We start from the raw sequence: 19,495 nt of genomic DNA on the forward strand, positions 1-19,495 counted from the left end.
GTGCTAGAAAGAAAAAGGAGATATGGAAGAGATATGCGTTGAGGCCAAAGGTGGGAAGTGGGGCCTATTTTGGGACACGCAGAACAGAATAAAAATGATCTAGCAGGTAGAAGCCCTGCTAGACTATAGAAAAAGGGGGGTAACTGAAGAGTGAGAACAGGAGCCTGCAGTTAGAGAGAGAAGGGCCTCACAGCAAGAAAAGGGAAAGTAGCTGCACAAAGTAGAAATAAGAGGCAAACAGAGAGAGTTTAGGTAGAGAGTGTTAGAAAACAAGGGATTGCAAGCACTTTCACAGACACTAGGTCAGGAATAAACAGGGAGGATGAAGGCCATCGAGATAAGGACTTGAGAGCAGCTCGAAAACACGTGGCAGGGAGCTGATTAGGATGTCTACAGGGCAAGCTGAAACCGGTTTGTGGTATGCCCCCCCCTTCGGGGTCACAAGTGTGCAGTGAGGAAGACTACGAGCCTTCGCAAGGAAGATTACAAGCCTTCATCATCACGACCTTCTACGCATGCACAAGGAGGGGAGGGACTGCATGCTAATGGGCTCTCAAGAATGGAATGAATATGTCTCCGAATTCCTGTCAACTACTGATTAGCTATTAGTCCGACCTACCTACATCTATAGCACCATTTCTCCTGACAGTGTGCAAGTTAGGTGGAGCGATCCCCCTTGCACCAGGGAGTACCGACGCGTCACCAAGAAACACATGCCTGTTCTAAATCCTTACCGGCTATATGGTCTGATTGCCGCACGTCAAGCCCAGAAGAGACACCTCCCTCACCTTGGGCACAGCTCACCAACCAAGAGCCAGGCCTTGCCAACTCGGTTTATCTGAGAAGACGGGAGGGTGCCGCACATCACACCAGAAGTATCCATTTCACTCGCAGCTCCATGGAGAGAACAACACCAACTAACAGGCCTGAATGAATTCGCTCACAAGATGAACAATGAGATTGTTCTTCATTAAAAGGCACACAGAGATTCCTAAACCAAAAAGAGAAGGGCATCACGTCAGATCGGCCAAGAGGTTCCTGTTCCTAACGCCTCATCCTCTTACCCCAGCTTGCCTCCCCTCCATCCCCTTCCCCTACTCCTCCGTGATGCCCACAGGCTTCAAGTCAGGTTGCAAACACATAGGACTCCTTCCACACGACTCCAGCACAAAGGATGGCACACTTGTTCCATACACTCAAACGGACCAAGCAGTGGGATCACACTCACTTAAAACACACACAGAAGCAGCCGAACCCTGAGCACGTACATCCCCTCCTGCACTACTGGAGCCCACAGCTCACCTTCACACCTCCGGGATTTCTGCTTCTTTTACACTGACGCAGCCTCGCTACAGCTCCATGGCTGTCACACAAGGCCTGCAGGGACCTCTTGCTCCGCAAGCCCCGTCTGCAGGCATTGCTTCATGAGGTTCACCACCTGCCCTCCTGAGCAAAAACAAGCACTGAGAACAAGAGCAAAGCACACTGGATTCCACCTGGCCTGGTCCCCAGGCCTCAGTCCTGCACACACATACCTTGCTAAGCAGACTCATCCCTAGTGCCTGGCTGCACATCAGCACATGCATCATTCCTCAAACGCCCCAGCCCAGCAAGCAAGGGATCAAAGCGTTGTGACAGCTGAAACCACAATGCTCTGGGACATTCCTGTTAGCATTGACCATGAACAAATCTACCACTGAGCAACAGGATGTGGGACAAACAGCAGAAAGCAACCAACCTGCAGAACTAACTCCTTTCGGGTTGGTCCAGATGTCTGTATGCTCCCTTCCATGGCCCAGGCCATGCTTGCTGAGATGCTCCTCTCCTTTGTGCATGGGAACAACGGTGCAGATGGGATGCGCTGGCTATGCACAGCTTTTCCTCTCTCCATCTTCCATTACCAAACAGAACCTCAAATCTCTCCTTGCTAAAAAATCACTTGGGTAAAAAAAGAACTGGCAACCTTGCTTTTAAAATTACCTTCTTTATACAACTTGATGCTTTAAAGCAGAAGCTCACCTAGCAAGGACTTACCTTAGACAAGCTCCATCTGCAGGGAAAACTTATTCCTCTGTGTCTGCAGACTTGGCACGCATTTTCAGCTGCAATAGTCAGCCCAGATCTCAGCACAGCTTTACCAACCACAGAAAGCCAGCTCATGGCCGCCATGTTTGTTTTTCTCTCTTCTGAAACACTGCACTTCTGCAAGAAGCAACGGTTACAATCACAGAATCACAGAACTGGAAAGGCCGGAAGGGATCCCTAGAGATCATCGAGTCCAAACTCCCCCCTCTGCTCAACAGGTTCCGTACAGCAGGCTGCACAGGTGGGCATCCAGCTGGGTCTCGAGTATCTCCAGGGAAGGAGAATCCACAGCCTCCCTGGGCAGCATGTTCCAGTGCTCCGTCACCTCACTGTGAACAAGTTCCTGCTCACGTCGGTGCAGAACTTCCTGTACTCCAGTTTAGGGCCATTTCCCCCCTCTCCTGTCCCACAGACCACTGAAAAAAGGCTGTCCATGTCCTTTTGACTCCCACGCTTCAGATATTTAGAAACATTATTAAGATCCCCTCTCAGTCTTCTTTTCTCAAGGCTGAACAGACCCAGGTCACGCAGACTTTCCACACTGGGGAGATGCTCCAGGCCCTCGATCATCTTCGTGGCCTTCTGCTGGACTCTCTCCAGGAGATCCCCGTCTGTTTTGTACCAAGGAGCCCAGACCTGGATGCAGTACTCCAGCTGAGGCCTGATCAGGGCACAGCAGAGGGGGAGGATCACCTCCCTCGCCCTGCTGGCCACGCTCCTTTTCATGCGTCCCACCATCCCACCGGCCTTCTTGGCCACCAGGGCACACTGCTGGCTCATGGCCAACCTGTCACCCACCAGGACCCCCAGGTCCTTCTCTGCAGAGCTCCTCTCCAGCAGCTCACGTCCCAGCCTCTACTGATACTTGCGGTTATTCCTTCCCAGGTGCAAGACTCTACACTTGCTCTTGTTACACCTCACCTGCTTTGCTACTGCCTGGCTCTCCAGCCTGTCCAGCTCTTGCTGAACGGCAGCACAGCCTTCTGGCGTGCCAGCTGCTCCTCCCAGCTTTGTCTCAGAGGCATACTTACTGAGGGTGGACACTATCCCCTCCTCAAGGCCGTTGACCAAGATATTGAACGAGACCAGAGCCAGCACCCACCCCCAGCGTTCACCGCCACTCACAGCTCTCCAACCGCACTCTGCACCGCCCATCACCACCCTCTGAGCTCGGCCACTCAGCCAGCTCGCAGCCCACCTCACCGTCCACTCATCTATCCCACACTTGCTCAGCTTCATTACCAGGATGTCGTGGGAGACTGCATCAAAAGCAGTGCTGAAGTCAACGTAGACTACATCCATTGCTCTCCCGCCATCTATATAGCTGCTGATTGCCTCACAGAAGCCTAGGAGGTTGCTCAAGCACACTTTCCCCTTGCTAAATCCATGCTGACTATTCCTGATGATCTTCTTCTTCTCCAAACTGCTTGGCCATGGCATCTAGGACAAGCTGTTCCATCACCTTGCTGTGCTTCTTTGTACCACAAAAGCAAGGAAAGAGGAAAAAATTTCCACATTAGGCATACATTTCAAGGATGCTCCAGGCAAGTGGAGACAGTGGAAAGCACTGGCAAGTCAAAGCACACCAAGATTTCCCACGCAGTGTTAGCTATGGTGATGATAAATCATGTCCCCGGAATTGCCTGCACTAGAACACACAATCCAAAATATTAGAAGCTGCGGAGGTACAAATTCATCACAAGCCAGAAGTCCTTTAGGTCGTTGCACTCCCTGCAGTACTGACACTGGAGGATCAGAATTGTTTGAGAAGAACCGGGCCTGCTAAGCTCCTTCCCACCCTCCCAAGGAAAAGCACAGCAACCGCACTGCCGCCAGCACAACCCCACAGCACACAGCAGGGAAAGCAAACAGCTTCACAGTGCTCCCCTTCATTCCCAGCCTAACTAAGAGACCACATGAGGATTGATTGGGAAATCACTACAAAGCAAAACACACCTGAGCGTGCACAGGATTGCACTCTTCCAGTCTGTCACCACCCTCTCGGGGAAAAAACTTCCTCCTACTATCTAACCTAAACCTCCCGTCTCACTTGAAAACCATTCCCCCTTGTCCTATCGTCATGCACCCTCATAAACAGCTGGTCCCCCTCCTGTTTATATGCTCCCTTCAAGTACCGAAAGGCCACAATGAGCTCTCCCCAGAGCCTTCTCTTCTCCAAACTAAACGAGACCCGTTTCCTTCAGCGTTTCCTCATAGGAGAGTGGCTCCAGCCCTCTGACCATCTTCATAGTCCTCCTCTGGACCCACTCCAAGAGCTCCACGTCCTTCCTGTGCTGGGGGCCCCACGGCCGGAAACACTACTCCAGATGGGACCTTACGGCAACCAAGAGCTGAGCAGAGGGGGACAATCACCTCCCTCTCCCTGCTGGCCACCCCTATTTTTATGCAGCCCAGAACACACACATATATAGATATAGATGTAGAACTCCATGCATACAGCCCCCCCCCCCGACAATCCTCTACAGCTCCATATTCCTCCCTATTGCATCCAGCAGTGTAACAAGGACACCTACCTTAGACAAGCTCCATCCTACAGGGAAAAGTTATTCCTCTGTGTCTGCAGACTTGGCACGCATTTTCAGCTGCAATAGTCAGCCCAGATCTCAGCACAGCTTTACCAACCACAGAAAGCCAGCTCATGGCCGCCATGATTTTCTCTCTTCTGAAACACTCTACTGCTGCAAGAAGCAACGATTACAATCACAGAATCACAGAACTGTAGGGGCCGGAAGAGATCCCTAGAGATCATCGAGTCCAACTCCCCCCTCTGCTCAACAGGTTCCGTACAGCAGGCTGCACAGGTGGGCATCCAGCTGGGTCTGGAGTATCTCCAGGGAAGGAGAATCCACAGCCTCCCTGGGCAGCCTGTACCAGTGCTCCGTCACCTCGCTATCAACAAGTTCCTTCTCACGTCGGTGCAGAACTTCCTGTACTCCAGTTTAGGGCCATTTCCCCCCTCTCCTGACCCCACAGACCACTGAAAAAAAGGTTGCCCATGTCCTTTTGACTCCCACGCCCTCCTTAGCCCTGGTTCTGGGGGGCTGCCGGGAGTCCGGGGGGCACAGGGAGCAGGGCTGGAGGGGTTGGGGGCGGGAGGGGGGGCACTGGCCCGCATGCTGCCAGCAGCACTGTGGTGCTGGGGGACCCGAGGCCTCGATCCGTCCCAAACCCACGGCCCATCCCACACCCCTCATCCCAGTCCCACAGCCCACAGCCCAACCCCACAGGGGTTCCACGGGGGAAGGAACAGAGCTACCACTGAGCAACAGGACGTGGGACAAACAGCAGAAAACAGCCAACCTGCAGAACTAACTCATTGCCGGTTGGTCCAGATGTCTGTATGCTCCCTCCCACGGCCCAGGCCAAGCTTGCTGAGCTGCTCCTCCTTTGTGCAGGATGACAACGGTGCCCACGGCATGTGGTGGCTATGCACAGCATGCCTTTTACTTGCTTTTCCTCTCTCCGTCTTCCACCACCAAACAGAACCTCCAATCTCTCCCGGCTAAAAAATCACTTAGGGTAAAAAAAGAACTGGCAACCTTACTTTTAAAATTACAACTTGATGCTTTAAAGCAGAAGCTCACCTAGCAAGGACACCTACCTTACACAAGCTCAACCTACACGGAAAAGTTATTCCTCTGCGTCTGCACACTCGGCACGCATTTTCAGCTGCAATAGTCAGCCCAGTTCTCAGCACAGCTTTACCATCCACAGAAAGCCAGTTCACAGCCGCCATCTTTTTCTCTCTTCTTAAACACTCTACTGCTGCAAGAAGCAACGGTTACAATCACAGAATCACAGAACTGTAGGGGCTGGAAGGGACCTCTGGAGATCACTGAGTCCAACCCCTCCTCCCGCAAAACAGGCTCCATACAGCAGGCTGTACTGTAGGCATCCAGCTGGGTTTGGAGTATCTCCAGAGAAAAACAATCCACAACCTCCCTGGGCAGCCTGACTATATACCCCCCCGCCCAGAACCTCCCCACAGCCACCTATAGCCACAAATCCTCGGATGGCTCACCACAGCCCCAGAAACCCCCCAAGAGTACACCTCAGCTCCTTATAGACCCATAAGCCTTTAAAGTCCCTGCAGAGCCTCCTACAGTAGCCCCAGATCCCCCTATAGCCTCCCCGCAGCTCCCAGTAGCCACAGCCCACCTTAGCCCCGGTTCTGGGGGGATGTAAACGCTCTGGGGGCACCGGGAGCAGCGCTGGAGGGGTTGGGGGTGGGGGGGCACAGTTCAGATGCTTGAAGCAGCACTGTAGCACTTGGGGCCCTGAGGCCTCCATCCGTCCCAATCCCAACACCCATCCCCCAGACACATCCCCCAGCCCTCCTCCCAATCCCACAGCCCAACCCCACGGGAGTTCCACGGGGGAGGGGAGGGCAGTGTGCTTGGGGGGCCGCGCAGGGCTCCTCTCCCTCTCCCGCTCCCGTTCTCCCGCACACCTCCGGCGGAGCTGTCCTCAGCACTCGCTCCCGTTGTGCCGCGGCTTCCGGCTCGCTGCTGCCCGGACAGCTCCGGCTGACGCCGCGCTCTCCTGCGGGGCGGCCCGGGCTGCCGGAGCGGCGCCTCCGCTGACGAGAGCCGCGCCTGACACTGCCGGCTCCCAACGGCCGCTCCCGCGCACTGGCGGCTCAGCCAATGGGAGCCGGCGGAGCTGCCTGACCAAGGAGACGCCGGAGGAGGGACAGAGCTGCCGCTGACCAATGAGACGCCGGGGGAGGGACAGAGCTGCCGCTGACCAATGAGACGCCGGGGGAGGGACAGAGCTGCTGCTGACCAATGAGACGCAGGGGGACGCACAGAGCTGCCGCTGACCAATGAGAGCCCGGGGGAGGGACAGAGCTGCCGCTGACCAATGAGAGCCCGGGGGAGGGACGGGCAGATGCTGCTCACGGGGAGCTCCTCCTGCCGCTGCTGGATGCTGATGCTGACAGGGCTGCAGATGCTCTGCAGGGCCAGCTCGTAGCTGGGAGCCACGAATGGACACGGCGGGAGAGACGAGAGAGCTGGCGGGGACCAGCCGAGGCATCCCTCACTCAGAAGCATCACAAAGCCGCAGCCAGCAAGCTGGCCATGATCATGAGCAGCATCCCGGATGCTGGAGATTCTTTACTACCATACACTACGGGAGCACAGCTCTCGCTGCAGGCATCCCACAGCCAGACAAAATGGGAACAAACCCGGAGCGCTGCTGCACGCACAGCCCACAGCCGTAGCCTTGCAACATGAGCTGCCTTGCTGTTGCTTGCATCCATCCCACTCCCTGGGAATGAAGACTCAGAAGGCAGTCAAGGCGTTGATCCAGCACCAGCGTGCTTTTATTCATTCACAGCCAGGAGGGCCTTTTGGTGAGAGGTCCGGTGGACACATGGGACTCATCCTCTCTGGTGAAGGAGAGAGGGGCTCAGAGCTCGTGCTGCTGCCCGGTGCCTGGGACTGGAGCTCTGATTCTACGTCCCCCTCCACCAGGCTCGGCTCCTCCTGGCTGACGCTGACCTGCTCCTGCATGGAGCTGCTGCTGTCGGGGCACTCGGGCTGTGCTTTGGCTGGGCTGCACTGCAGTGGTGCCCCGTCACAGTCCAGCTCGGTGACTGTTGTTTCTGGCAGGCTCAGGTCAGCGTCTTCTGCACAGCCGGGAGAGATGAGGGCTTCCACCTTGGATCAACACCTTCATTCCCTCACTGATGTTATATGGAAGGCTCTCATCCGAGCTGCAGCGATTCGTGCTTCCTAGCAGCTCTCCATTGATATAAGCACACAGTGAATCATCGCTATACACTCTGGCTCTTCTGCGTGGACGAGGGCTCGGTTCACCTAGGAAGGAGTAGATACACAGGCAAACAGTTAGTGGCAAACTTGCACAAGCTGAATGATGAGAGTGGTTCTTGAGATTTGCTTATGCAGTGGCAGCAGGACAAAGCCAATAGGACAATAGCAACAGTAGGAGCACTGTCTCGAAAGGAACTGTTGCGCTTTTGTTGTTTGTCTTTCTCTTTTGTGTAGCAGGAGGAACAAGCCCACTGCAAGCATGAATTCCATGGCGCTGACAAGCAGGGTTTTGACAGCTGGATGTGCACCCTTACCTGCCAGGACCACCACCTCTGTTTCCGAGGGCTCCCTGGCATCACGCTGCAGTTGGCGTTTGGCCACAGAGGATGGTTTTCTGGGCTTGAAACAGGAACACCAACTGCATGCTGGGGATTCCTTCACCCTGCTGGGTGGACTTGGTCTGGAGGGAGAAAAGAGGGAGCGGTGTGAGTCGTGCATGGTGCAGGGTGAGGGAAGAGCTGCCCTGAGCTCTTGCCCACACTTGCTTGTTCCTAGCACGACGGTTCCATTCCTAGAGCTCAGCCCTGGAGTCTTGCTGGCTACATTCCCCTCAGCCATGTCAACCCAGATGCAGAGCATGCCTGTTAGTTGAACCTCAGCGTCTAAAGGGAGGGGACATTCAGTACACCACCACACGCACCATTGGCGTCACGTACTTTCTGCAAGTTTTTGCACTAGCAATCGTGGGGAAAAACCCACAAAAGCCCAAACAACCAAGTCTGATAGGAAGCTGCTGGAAAAGAAAGTCCTCTTTACCTTCCAGACAGAAAGTCAATGATTGTGTGGAATTTCCCCCACGCAGCTGCGGGGCCTTCTTCCACTTCCATGTCCTGGATGTGTGTCAGTGCGGCAGAGCTGCTGTGGCCTCCCCTCTGTGCCTGTGCCTCCTCCAGAGTGAGCAGCTTGGTGGCAGGAGAAGACACCTGCACAGACTCGGGCCCTGATGGAGAACTGCGCCCTGGAAGGGAAGACCACAGCTAAGAGGGCGGATCAGAAAGCAGCGGCACAGCCATCACAGTTCTGGGGGAGGTGCCGCACAGATAGCCCTGCGATAGCAAAAGCGTATCTCAACAATCCTGGAGAAGGCCTGCATTTGATCAAGGTGTCTCATCAAGACAAAGCTCATGCAGGAAGACGCTCACCTGCTCCATCTCCGACGCCTGATGTGGAGCTGGAGCAGAAGAGGACATCGGTGTGGGTGATCAGGAATTCCACCACATCCGACTGCTTCTGCAGTTCCACGCAGGCAGCTCTTCCGCTGGCGCAGGCAGCCTCGTTCTGCTGGGATCTGTAGAAAAGGCAGATTGGAGAAGTCATTGACCCGAGATCGTTTCCCCACATTTGGGCATTTGGGCAGCCAAAGGCTGTCCAGTTGGGCTCTGGAGACTTCCAGTGCAGTGGGCAAGCAGTGATGCCACTGAAGACATTCTCCCGGGTGATCAAGGACACACCAGCCCCATCTGACAAAACCCAGAGAGCACAAATTGTCCTCCTCTCCAAAGTGTGCCCTGTGGGGAGAACAGACTGAAGCCTTGTGCTGAGACGGAAAAAGAAGTTTACCTGAAGAGGTTGGGAGCCCATACAATTGCTAAGTTCTTAGCGGGCATGTTTGTGATGGAGCAGCTCCCAGCCAGACAAGCCAAGTGTCTCATCAGGTACTCCAGCGTCCTGGAAAGCAAGAGCCAAACCTTCAGCACCACTGAGCACGCCGGGCCTCACATTCACCAAACAAACCACTCTTCATGCCACTGCTTGTTCTTGCTACGGAATAGCAAGTAGATCAAGCTTTCCCAAGTGCCACGCTGCAGCACCAAGCGCCAGCACAGCACAGCCGCAGCCATCAGCTGCACCAGCCGTGCCCCCGTGCCCAGGAGCTGACCCAATCCATTCACCCCACGCAGCCATCAACCACTTCAACACACACAGGCATCACGTTGCCAGCGTGACACAAAGCCCTGCCATCGCATCATCGCCCTCTGAAATGCAGCAGGGCTGAGCTCCCCACACCGAGGGCAGCAGTTTTCTGACCTGTAGTGAGGTGCAGGCAGCTGCTGGATGACCTCCTGCACTCGGAGCAACCGCTCCTCATCTGTACCGGCACAAACAGCGTCCTGGAAGAAAGCAGAAAGGGAATGAGACACACATCATGCGAGTCAAGCGTATGGGGCTAACAGAAAAAGGGCCTCATGAGCTGCAGAGGGCACTGCTGCTCCCATCTCCCACATTTCCAATGGCAGGATGCACACACCAGGTGTTACGGTGCACCCGGTGTGCAGGAAGCACGAGCTGCTTGTTGTACACAGACACCCACTGGATGTCCATCAAAACCCCAACTTCAACAGAAAAAAGACCAAAAAAAGGTGCACAGGCGTGTGTGTGTATGGGACAGGCACGAAGAGGGACATGAAGGCCATTGCCTTGTGCTTACCGAGAACTTGCCATGCAGCTGCTCGCTCAGCAGAGGGCTCGGCAGCTCCCTGAAGTACATCTTGCACAGGGAGCTCACGCTGTGAATGTCCCGGACGGTGAGCTCCGGAATCTGCTCCGACTCAAAGTCATGGCTGGAGAGAAGGACACAAAAACAGAGGGCTTGGAGAAAGAGGAAAACAACTCCAAAGCAAGACAACATACAGTCCAGAAGCACTCTTACCGCAGCTTCTGGATCTTGGACGCCACGCCGGACAGGCGGTAGATCCCCTGCACCACGCCGTGCTGCTCAATGAACTCAGCGCAGCTCTGCACGACCTGGGGGACTACAGAACAAGGGCCAGCGCTTAGCTGAGCTCCTGATTCAAGTCCTGCTTCAGCCGCTGCCCCTGTCACATCCCATCCACTAAGCCCAGCCAGGCTACTGCTTGCCTCCTCCGTAGAGGAGAAAAAAGGCTGTCGCAGACGGCGCAGACAGGCAGGAGCAAGGGGACAAAATCTGGACACGGACGTGTTCTTGGCTTTCAAGAAATGCCAGGACCTGCCAAGCAGCCTGCAGAAAGTAATTCTGGGGAAGCCAGAGACACTGCCACAAGTCCCATCACAGCTCCCACCGCAATGGAGGCGTGAGACCTCATGTCCAGAAGAGCTAGGAAACTGACGCACTACACTCTCTTGGGCCAAAAGGCTTCCTTGGTTTTCAGGCTAGCGTGGCATTGGCTTACACCTTTGGCTTTAAGCAAATACAAGTGTGCCGGCCTCCTATGAGCATTAGCCTCAGCTTCCCTTGCAGCCATAACTCCCACTTTCACGCTTCTCCACCGCTATCAACCTGCCCCTTGCTAGACATGATCTCCCTTTCTTTCATCTTTACATGCCCAACAGAGAGAGGAAGCTCTCAGGAACGGGCTGTTCCTTACCATCACGGCCAGAGTGGAGAAGATGCTCTCCCAGGTCACAGCCAAACACCCCTCCCTTCTCCTTCTCCAGCTCCATCTCCCGCTGCTTCGGTTCCTCTGGGCGGGCCTTCACGAAGGAACGAAGGAAGCTGAGGAGCTTGCCACGCTTCTTTGGCACTGCACAACAAAAGGAAGAAACCAGTTCATTTCAGGTTGGGCTCAGTGCGACCAGGCTGAGCGGAAACACATGCTACAGAGCACGTCAAAGCGGCAAGAACATTGCCAACACTGCATTCTACAAGGATTCGAGCATTTGCCCAAGCCCTCATTCTCACTGCCTACAAAACAGCAGCCCTACGCCCCGTGGGATGCAGGAAGGATCGTCTAACACAGAGGAGAACGTGGGATGGATAAAGGAGGTATTCAACACAGAACACACCCAGAAAAAGACTCCATTTGACTTCCCCGCGCCATCACATGTAACATCCGTACCTGGCTGTGGTGCTGAATTGAGGAGGGCCTCAGGAAGTTTTCCGTTAATGAGCTCCACAGCACTCACCAGGGGAAGAACCCAACCTGGAACACGAACAAAAAGAGGGATGGAATACTGAATGCAGCGTTTCTCAGGCCTCAACTGTTCAACCAAGAAAGAATGGCCTGCAGAAAAGTAACCCTCATTCAACATTTGTAGCCAGAAGACCTACAAAAGCAATAATTGGTTCCAGAGAAGATGGCTCTGTCCCCGTGCTTGTACTAAGGACAGAGGTGGTCAACTCCTGACTGCGTATTGAGCACGAGAGGTTCTTGCTTCTAAGTCAAATGAGGAGACAGTTTCCTACCCAAGCCAAGAGCCAAAGGGAAAGTCCTCTGACAGCGACACAGGGAAACTGTCTATGTCCAGAAGCCACCCTGTGCAGGCAGAGCAGCTCAAAGCTGACGTTCCTCACTTGACTGCAATTGCGCCCAGGAGTCTGAAGCTTGTGCCTACCTGAAAGCCACGCTTGCCTCTCCACCAGGGGCTCTGCTCCTTTGCTGGCATATCAAGAACGCACACCAGGTCTCCCACCTGCAAGAGATTGCAACATCAATCCCAGCGTCAGCACAGCTGGGAGGAAAGCACAGCTGAAATGGCACCCTTCTTCTGCACTGCCAAAGAGCGCACAGCTTGAGAGCAATTGCACCGGGGCAGCTCTTCAGGCATTTCCCGTCGGAAAGCTGAACGTGGAGGTACAAGAGTCACTGCCTTACACACCAGACAGAATACAGTGCAAGCATGCCAAATGAAACCATCTTTTAGACATGGCTGAACTCCTCCCTGCATCCAACCCAGTGCAAGTCCTCTCTGGACCTGCATCTTCTGGGCTTCGCCTCACAAGGCATTCTGAAAGTGTCTGAGAATATTCCTGATGCATTCACATGGTATACTCTTCTGGCCATGACAACAAGGAACGCCTTCTTTATCTGCTTACCTCCAAGGAGAGCTCATCCGCTGCCTGGGCAACGTATCTCTTAATAACATGGCCAGCAGCAATAGCTGGAATATTAAGAGATGACTCCTCCTGGACGAGCAAGGGCTTCCCCTGGTTCTCAGGCTGAAACAGAGAGCACAGGCCATGGTGAGGAGCTGAGGACAAACAAGGAGGATTTCAGGGTGCCATCTCGATGCCACTAGCAAGGCAATGAAGCTTTTAAGGCAGCTCTTCAGGGACACCGAGAGAGCCGGAAGGATGCTCTCTCTCTTGAAAAGCAGGAGAGCACACCGGTGGCTCATTCTGCTGGCTCAAGTCAGGGAACAGAGACCAAGCAGAGCTTCACACCTGTACCTCCGTCAACGCCCGGTCAGGCCCACGGCTGATCTCGCTGCTCGCAATGCCCATCACAGCAGGCGCGACAAGCTGCAACAGAAAAGAAATCACATTTCCTGTGCTCACACAGCACTGGATTGAGAGTCTTCTTCAGATCTAATCTCAGTTGCCCACTGGCGGAGGCAGCTGTTCTAGAAACAACCACTGTGTGCAGTCTATTCAAACGGGACAGCCGTTGCAATACGCAGCATTGGACCAAGTCGCTGTCCCTCTGCTAGCAGATGGGGACTCTGGCACAAAGCAGCAGATGCATTTGCCCGCAGCACGCTGAGAGCACAGTAGCAGGCCAGGGAGAGGTGTCACTGCTGGGGCTGGAGCTGCTCCCCAGCCCCCGGCTCCCAGCAGCAGCCTCACCACCAGCGCCGGCCGCAGCCTTGCCCACGCATTTCCGCTGCCTGCATCTCTGCTGTGCTCCCTACAGCTGTCGGCCACACTCACACAGCCAAAGCATGCACGCTTCTGCCCCTGGCTCATGTTCTGCAGCTCTGCACAAAGTGCGGCTAGGGCTCTTTGCCTAAGGGATTGCCTTCCTTCACACTAGCTGCTCCCAGCACTACAGGCAGCATCCTGCTGAGGGTTGAGCTGGAGAGGAAGTGGAAAAAACCCACACGTGACCAGAGCTGCATTTCAGCTGGACGAGGCTGTGTTACTACACACGGTGTGACTAAACACGGGCTGCTGAACCATGTGGCAATACAAAACATGGCACGTACCTGGCAAGAGATCAGAACAAGGGAGAAGAAGATCCTCGAACCCGCAGCCGTTCCTTGTCACTTTGCTCTGATCTTCCACGAGCAAAAGCTGCACCAAGGGAGCAGGCGGAGGGTGGGGAGGGGACAGAGAAAGAGCAGGTCAGTGAGCCTCCACAATTTAGCAAGGAAGGCGAGGGAAAAACCGTGGGACAAATGCCATCTTGATGGATGGCTTTGGAAGTGATGGCCTGGGGGAAAATGGCGTTCTGACTGGTCCAGATGAAGAAATATGATCCTAGGAGCTCTGCCAGCCAGCACTTCTCAAGCCCTCGCTGCCCACCCGTCTATCCCGCACCGTCTCAGCTTACCTACAAGGCGCTGCACAAGACGGGATGAAGACAAACAGGACTCAGTAGATGCACAAGTGCAACAAGCCACGTACTCACGCCGAGCTCAAGCGCTCCAATGAAGGGAAGCAGCACGCGCTGCTCCTCCCCTCATTCTAGCCGCTTATGACATCACTAAGGGCCACCCGGCTGCTCCACCATGGACGGACAAGGTGGGGAGGCAAGACCACGTCACAAGACCACAGGATTCCAACAGGGCACCCCAGCGTTCGAGAAATCAGTGCGTGGTTGGAATTCATCCAGCCAAATCCTGGAGAAGCTGGCATGGGGTTGTCGGGAACAAAGTGCAGGACCCGGCGCTTGGTGCCTGCTTGAGCCTCTTGCTGGGCCTATGGCAAATCCACACTAGGGTCCTTCTTTGCATCCCAAGGGCGGCTTAGAGCAGCCATCTCTTTCACCTGGATGGAAATAAAGGAAGAGAAATACATAGCACTGCTACTAGACTGCTTCGACAGTTTCTTTCCCGAGTGCATTTTTGCCTTTTGGCTTCCATGACGACCTCATTTCCTCCTCCTTTTCTTTGGGGGAAAGCTGCCCCCAGTGCCTGAGCTTCACAAGATAGCAGTGAAACATGACACTAAGACAAACGCTTGCCCTGGGTGCAGGGTGGCTGTGCTTTGCCAGGCATATACAGGAGGGTAGGGCTAGGAAACTGCCACGTGGCAGCCCCAAGCCTTGGGGGTCTTGCCAAGTCTGCATTCAGTCACTGTGGCCACAGCTGCTGCCTCACTGCCAGAACGTATCCGAGGATACAGATGGACGCAGGCACTCCTGCTCCTTCTGCAAAGCCCTCCTCTGCACAGCCCGTTAGCTGCTGCTCACTGCTACGCCAACCGGGCTCCCCTTTACAGCATCCTTGGGATAAACACGATTGTACTCTTCCGTGCAGCAGCAAGCTCCAGGGATGAAGCAGCAGAGAGGAAACCAACAGAATCTACTGCTGCTGAATCCACCAGCTCCTTCTGCCCACCAAGAGTAATACCAAAGCACAGAACACAAGTGGGATAAGCGCATCTCTGCACACGGACAAAGGGAATCAAAACAGCTCCTTCGAGAAGAGCTCGTTGGGTAAACCCAGCCTCAGAGACACAAATGCATCTGGTTCCAGTAAATATTACGGCACCTTGTCGACGAAACGCTGTTCTGCTGCTCGGAGAGCACGAAGCATGCTGTGTTGTCAGGCACAGCAGCGCGATGCCCAAGCTGAGCACGCAAACCTCCCCAGCACCCCTGCCCAATGCTGCCAGGGAAATGCACGACCTGCAGCCCCACACGGCTCGCTGCACGGACACTGGGGGGCTGTCTTAGTCTCAGGTGGGATCCATTTTTCTTCAGTGTCTGCTATGATGCTACAACAGTGAGAACACTCTCGTGTTTATAGTTTCTGAGAAGCAGACTTGGACAGAGCTAAGGCCATTCTCAGCAAAGCTCTCAAGAAGGAGCTGGGAGGAAACCAAATGAGGACAGCTGACGTCAACGGGCCCAAGGGATATTCCATACCATATGACATCAGGTGGAAGGGGTTTTAAAGGGGGTGGGAGCTCATCTCACTCTCTTCCTTGCTTGGCCATTGGCTGGGAGGTGCTGAGCCACTGCTTCTACATCACTTATTACATAAATTCGTAAATATACATATATATTACTTCTGTCCTTCCTTTTCTCTACCTTTGGAAAGAGATTTCTCTCAACACATGAGTTCCACCTTCTTTTTTTTTCCCCCATAATTCTTTCCCCCATCCCACCGGGAAGGGAGCAGTAAGCAAAGGACTGTGTGGTGCTGAGCCACCCACCGGCTTAAACCACAACAGGGCCATGGGGCAATGGCAGCAGACGTGAAGTGCACTGGGCTCAGCAGGAAATGAAAACCATCTGGAGGTATGCAAGCCCATTCCCAGCTGGGCTGGGAGCCGCCGCTCAGCCTGACACCACAAGCAGAAAAGAAGCGCACATAAGCAGATGCTCTTATCCACACGTGCAAGTCCTGGGGGTGAAGAATAAAAGGCTCACTGGGCCATGGGCAAAGCAGGGAGCAGATGATAGGCAGGAAACAGGAAGGAGTTCAAGACCAGCTCTCCTACACCAAAGACAGGGAGAGCTGAGTCAGCACCACGGGAGGACTTACGACACAGCTTGAGAGCTTACAGAGACCTGAGGTTGCCAAAGGAGGCCTGCCAGGGTAACTCTCACCAGTCTTTTGCAGGGCTCTCACAGGATGCTTGCGATGCTGACTTCCACTGCCTATGGCATTGGTAGAAAGCCCAGGTGACAAATGCTCATTTTGTCTGGGTAACGCTTCTATGCTTCCATGGTTATCACTGAAACAAAAGAAAAAACAAAAGCATGCCACCCTATGAAATTTGCCTCTCTACTGCTGCTGTCAGCGTGACATCTACGATGAGCATTACGCATCCCTGTAACCTAACTGAAGATTCATCCAAGTCCTGCGTTGCACACAGCTCCATCCCAGTGCCAAAAAGAAACATGTACAGAGATGCTTAGAAGATTCTTCGTGCAGATACAAGTGCAGGGTGCATGTGCATTCTCTACAGCAAGAAATAGCAATTTCTCAAGCAGTACGTATGAAAGGTCAATGGAAAGGAAATGGATGATGAACCTTTTCATATAAGAAGGCCTTGCTAAACCTCTCCCCAGAAAAAGGAAGCCTGCTGGGCATTGCTAGCAGCAGTTCCCAGAACATCTTGCACCACAAAATGCAGCACGCTCCTTTTTTTCCACACACCCCTCATCTCTCTCATCAGCGTCAGATTCACTCCAGTTCAATACACCCATCAGAACAGCCCTTCTGTTCTGCTGAGGTAGGAACCCACTGCTGGCATGTCCCCCACTCCCGTTCCCGGCTATGTCCAGCACCTGTGGGGAAAGGAAGAGACACTGCCATCACCTACCCAGACTTCTTGCAGGGCCTTCCATATGCTCTCACGTCACAGGTAGAAGCTGCAGAGCTCTCGTGACACAAAGCTCAGAGAAGGCTGGAGAAATCAAGGTTGCCTCTAAGGTGCTGCAAGGACTCAAGGTGAGGACTCACCAGTGCTGAGTACAGGGGGATGATCACTTCCCTGCTCCTGCTAGCTCCAGCCCTTTGCATTGCACTTCCAGTCTAAACCGTCCCTTCTGCACTATTGCTCGGATCCTCACTTGGGGCTGGCAGCTCAAGAGGTCAACACAACGGAAATAACACAGCGTGCAACTGGAAGACGTGTCTCAAAGCCCACAAGAGTCAACTCTCTCACCTTGGGCACAGCTCACCAACCAGGAGCCAGGCCTTGCCAACTTGGTTCTTCTGAGAGCGCGGGAGGGGGCCGCACATCACACCAGAAGCATCCCTTTCAATTGCAGTTCCATCCAGAGAACAACACCAACTAACAGGCCTGAATGAATTCGCTCACAGGATGAAGAACGAGTTTGTTCTTCATTAAAAAGCACACAGAGATTCCTAAACCAAAAAAAAAAGGGCAGCACTTCATATTGGCCAAACAGGTTCCTGTTCCTACGCCTCATCCTCTTACCCCAACTTCCCTTGCCTCATCCCCTACCCCTACTCTTCAGTGATGCCCACAGGCTTCAAGTCAGCTCTCAAAGCCAGAGGACTCCTTTCACACGACTCCAGCACAAAGGATGGCACACTTGTTCCATACACTCAAACGGACCAAGCAGTGGGATCACACTCACTTAAAACACACACAGAAGCAGCCAAACCCTGAGCACGTACATCCCCTCCTGCACTACTGGAACCCACAGCTCACCTTCACGCCTCCGGGGATTTCTGCTCTTTTACACTGACGCAGCCTCGCTACAGCTCCATGGCTGTCACACAAGGCCTGCAGGACCTCTTGCTCCGCAAACCCCGTCTGCAGGCATTGCTTCATGAGGTTCACCACCTGCCCTGCTGAGCAAAAACAAGCACTGAGAACAAGAGCAAAGCGCACTGGATTCCACCTGGCCTGCTCCCCACAAGCCTCACTCCTGCCACACACATACCCTGCTCTGCAGACTCAGCCCCAAAGCCTGACTGGACAGCAGCACGTGCATCATTCTTCAAACGCCCCAGCCCAGCAGCAAGGGAACAAAGCGTTGCGACAGCTGAAACCAAAATGCTCTGGGACATTCCTGTTAGCACTTGACCGTGAACAAATCTACCACTGAGCAACAGGATGTGGGACAAACAGCAGAAAGCAACCAACCTGCAGAACTAACTCCTTTTGGGTTGGTCCAGATGTTTGTATGCTCCCTTCCCACGGCCCAGGCCATGCTTGCTGAGGTGCTCCTCTCCTTTGTGCATGGGAACAACGGTGCAGATGGGATGCGCTGGCTATGCACAGCTCTTCCTCTCTCCATCTTCCATTACCAAACAGCACCTCAAATCATCTCCTTGCTAAAAAATCACTTGGGTAAAAAAAGAACTGGCAACCTTGCTTTTAAAATTACCTTCTTTATACAACTTGATGCTTTAAAGCAGAAGCTCACCTAGCAAGGACTTACCTTAGACAAGCTCCACCTGCGGGGAAAAGTTATTCCTCTGTGTCTGCAGACTTGGCATGCATTTTCAGCTGCAATAGTCAGCCCAGATCTCAGCACAGCTTTACCAACCACAGAAAGCCAGCTCATGGCCGCCATGTTTGTTTTTCTCTCTTCTGAAACACTGCACTTCTGCAAGAAGCAACGGTTACAATCACAGAATCACAGAACTGGAAAGGCTGGAAGGGATCCCTAGAGATCATCGAGTCCAACTCCCCCCTCTAGCTCAACAGGTTCCATATAGCAGGCTGCACAGGTGGGCATCCAGCTGGGTCTGGAGTATCTCCAGGGAAGGAGAATCCACAGCCTCCCTGGGCAGCCTGTTCCAGTGCTCCGTCACCTCACTGTGAACAAGTTCCTTCTCACGTCAGGTGCAGAACTTCCTGTACTCCAGTTTAGGGCCATTCTCCCCCCTCTCCTGACCCCACAGACCACTGCAAAAATGCTGGCCATGTCCTTTTGACTCCCACGCTTCAGATATTTAGAAACATTATTAAGATCCCCTCTCAGTCTTCTTTCCTCAAGGCTGAACAGACCCAGGTCACGCAGACTTTCCACACCGGGGAGATGCTCCAGGCCCTCGATCATCTTCGTGGCCTTCTGCTGGACTCTCTCCAGGAGATCCCCGTCTGTTTTGTACCAAGGAGCCCAGACCTGGATGCAGTACTCCAGCTGAGGCCTGATCAGGGCACAGCAGAGGGGGAGGATCACCTCCCTCGCCCTGCT

At 54.0% G+C, this 19,495-nt stretch overlaps 2 long non-coding RNA genes and 1 pseudogene across 3 annotated transcripts; 1 reads left to right on the top strand and 2 right to left on the bottom strand.

Annotated features, from left to right (window-relative positions):
- The window catches only part of LOC112530760, an 851,315-nt pseudogene that overhangs the window by 284,629 nt on the left and 547,191 nt on the right, over positions 1 to 19,495 (top strand).
- LOC121108404 lies at positions 1,386 to 18,881 on the bottom strand. 2 transcript variants are annotated; one of them, XR_005842903.1, is made up of 4 exons: positions 18,734 to 18,881; positions 1,739 to 1,927; positions 1,536 to 1,665; positions 1,386 to 1,446 (listed from the first exon to the last, which is right to left on the bottom strand). It is a non-coding gene; the product is annotated as an uncharacterized LOC121108404 (long non-coding RNA). The 2 variants fall into 2 exon arrangements; XR_005842904.1 differs by lacking the exon at positions 18,734 to 18,881 and adding an exon at positions 2,035 to 2,095.
- LOC121108414 lies at positions 16,492 to 18,041 on the bottom strand. The gene is made up of 4 exons (XR_005842920.1): positions 17,998 to 18,041; positions 17,485 to 17,687; positions 17,140 to 17,395; positions 16,492 to 16,548 (listed from the first exon to the last, which is right to left on the bottom strand). It is a non-coding gene; the product is annotated as an uncharacterized LOC121108414 (long non-coding RNA).

Source organism: Gallus gallus, chromosome Z, assembly GCF_016699485.2.
Source record: "Gallus gallus isolate bGalGal1 chromosome Z, bGalGal1.mat.broiler.GRCg7b, whole genome shotgun sequence".
NCBI classification, from domain to species: Eukaryota; Metazoa; Chordata; class Aves; order Galliformes; family Phasianidae; genus Gallus; species Gallus gallus.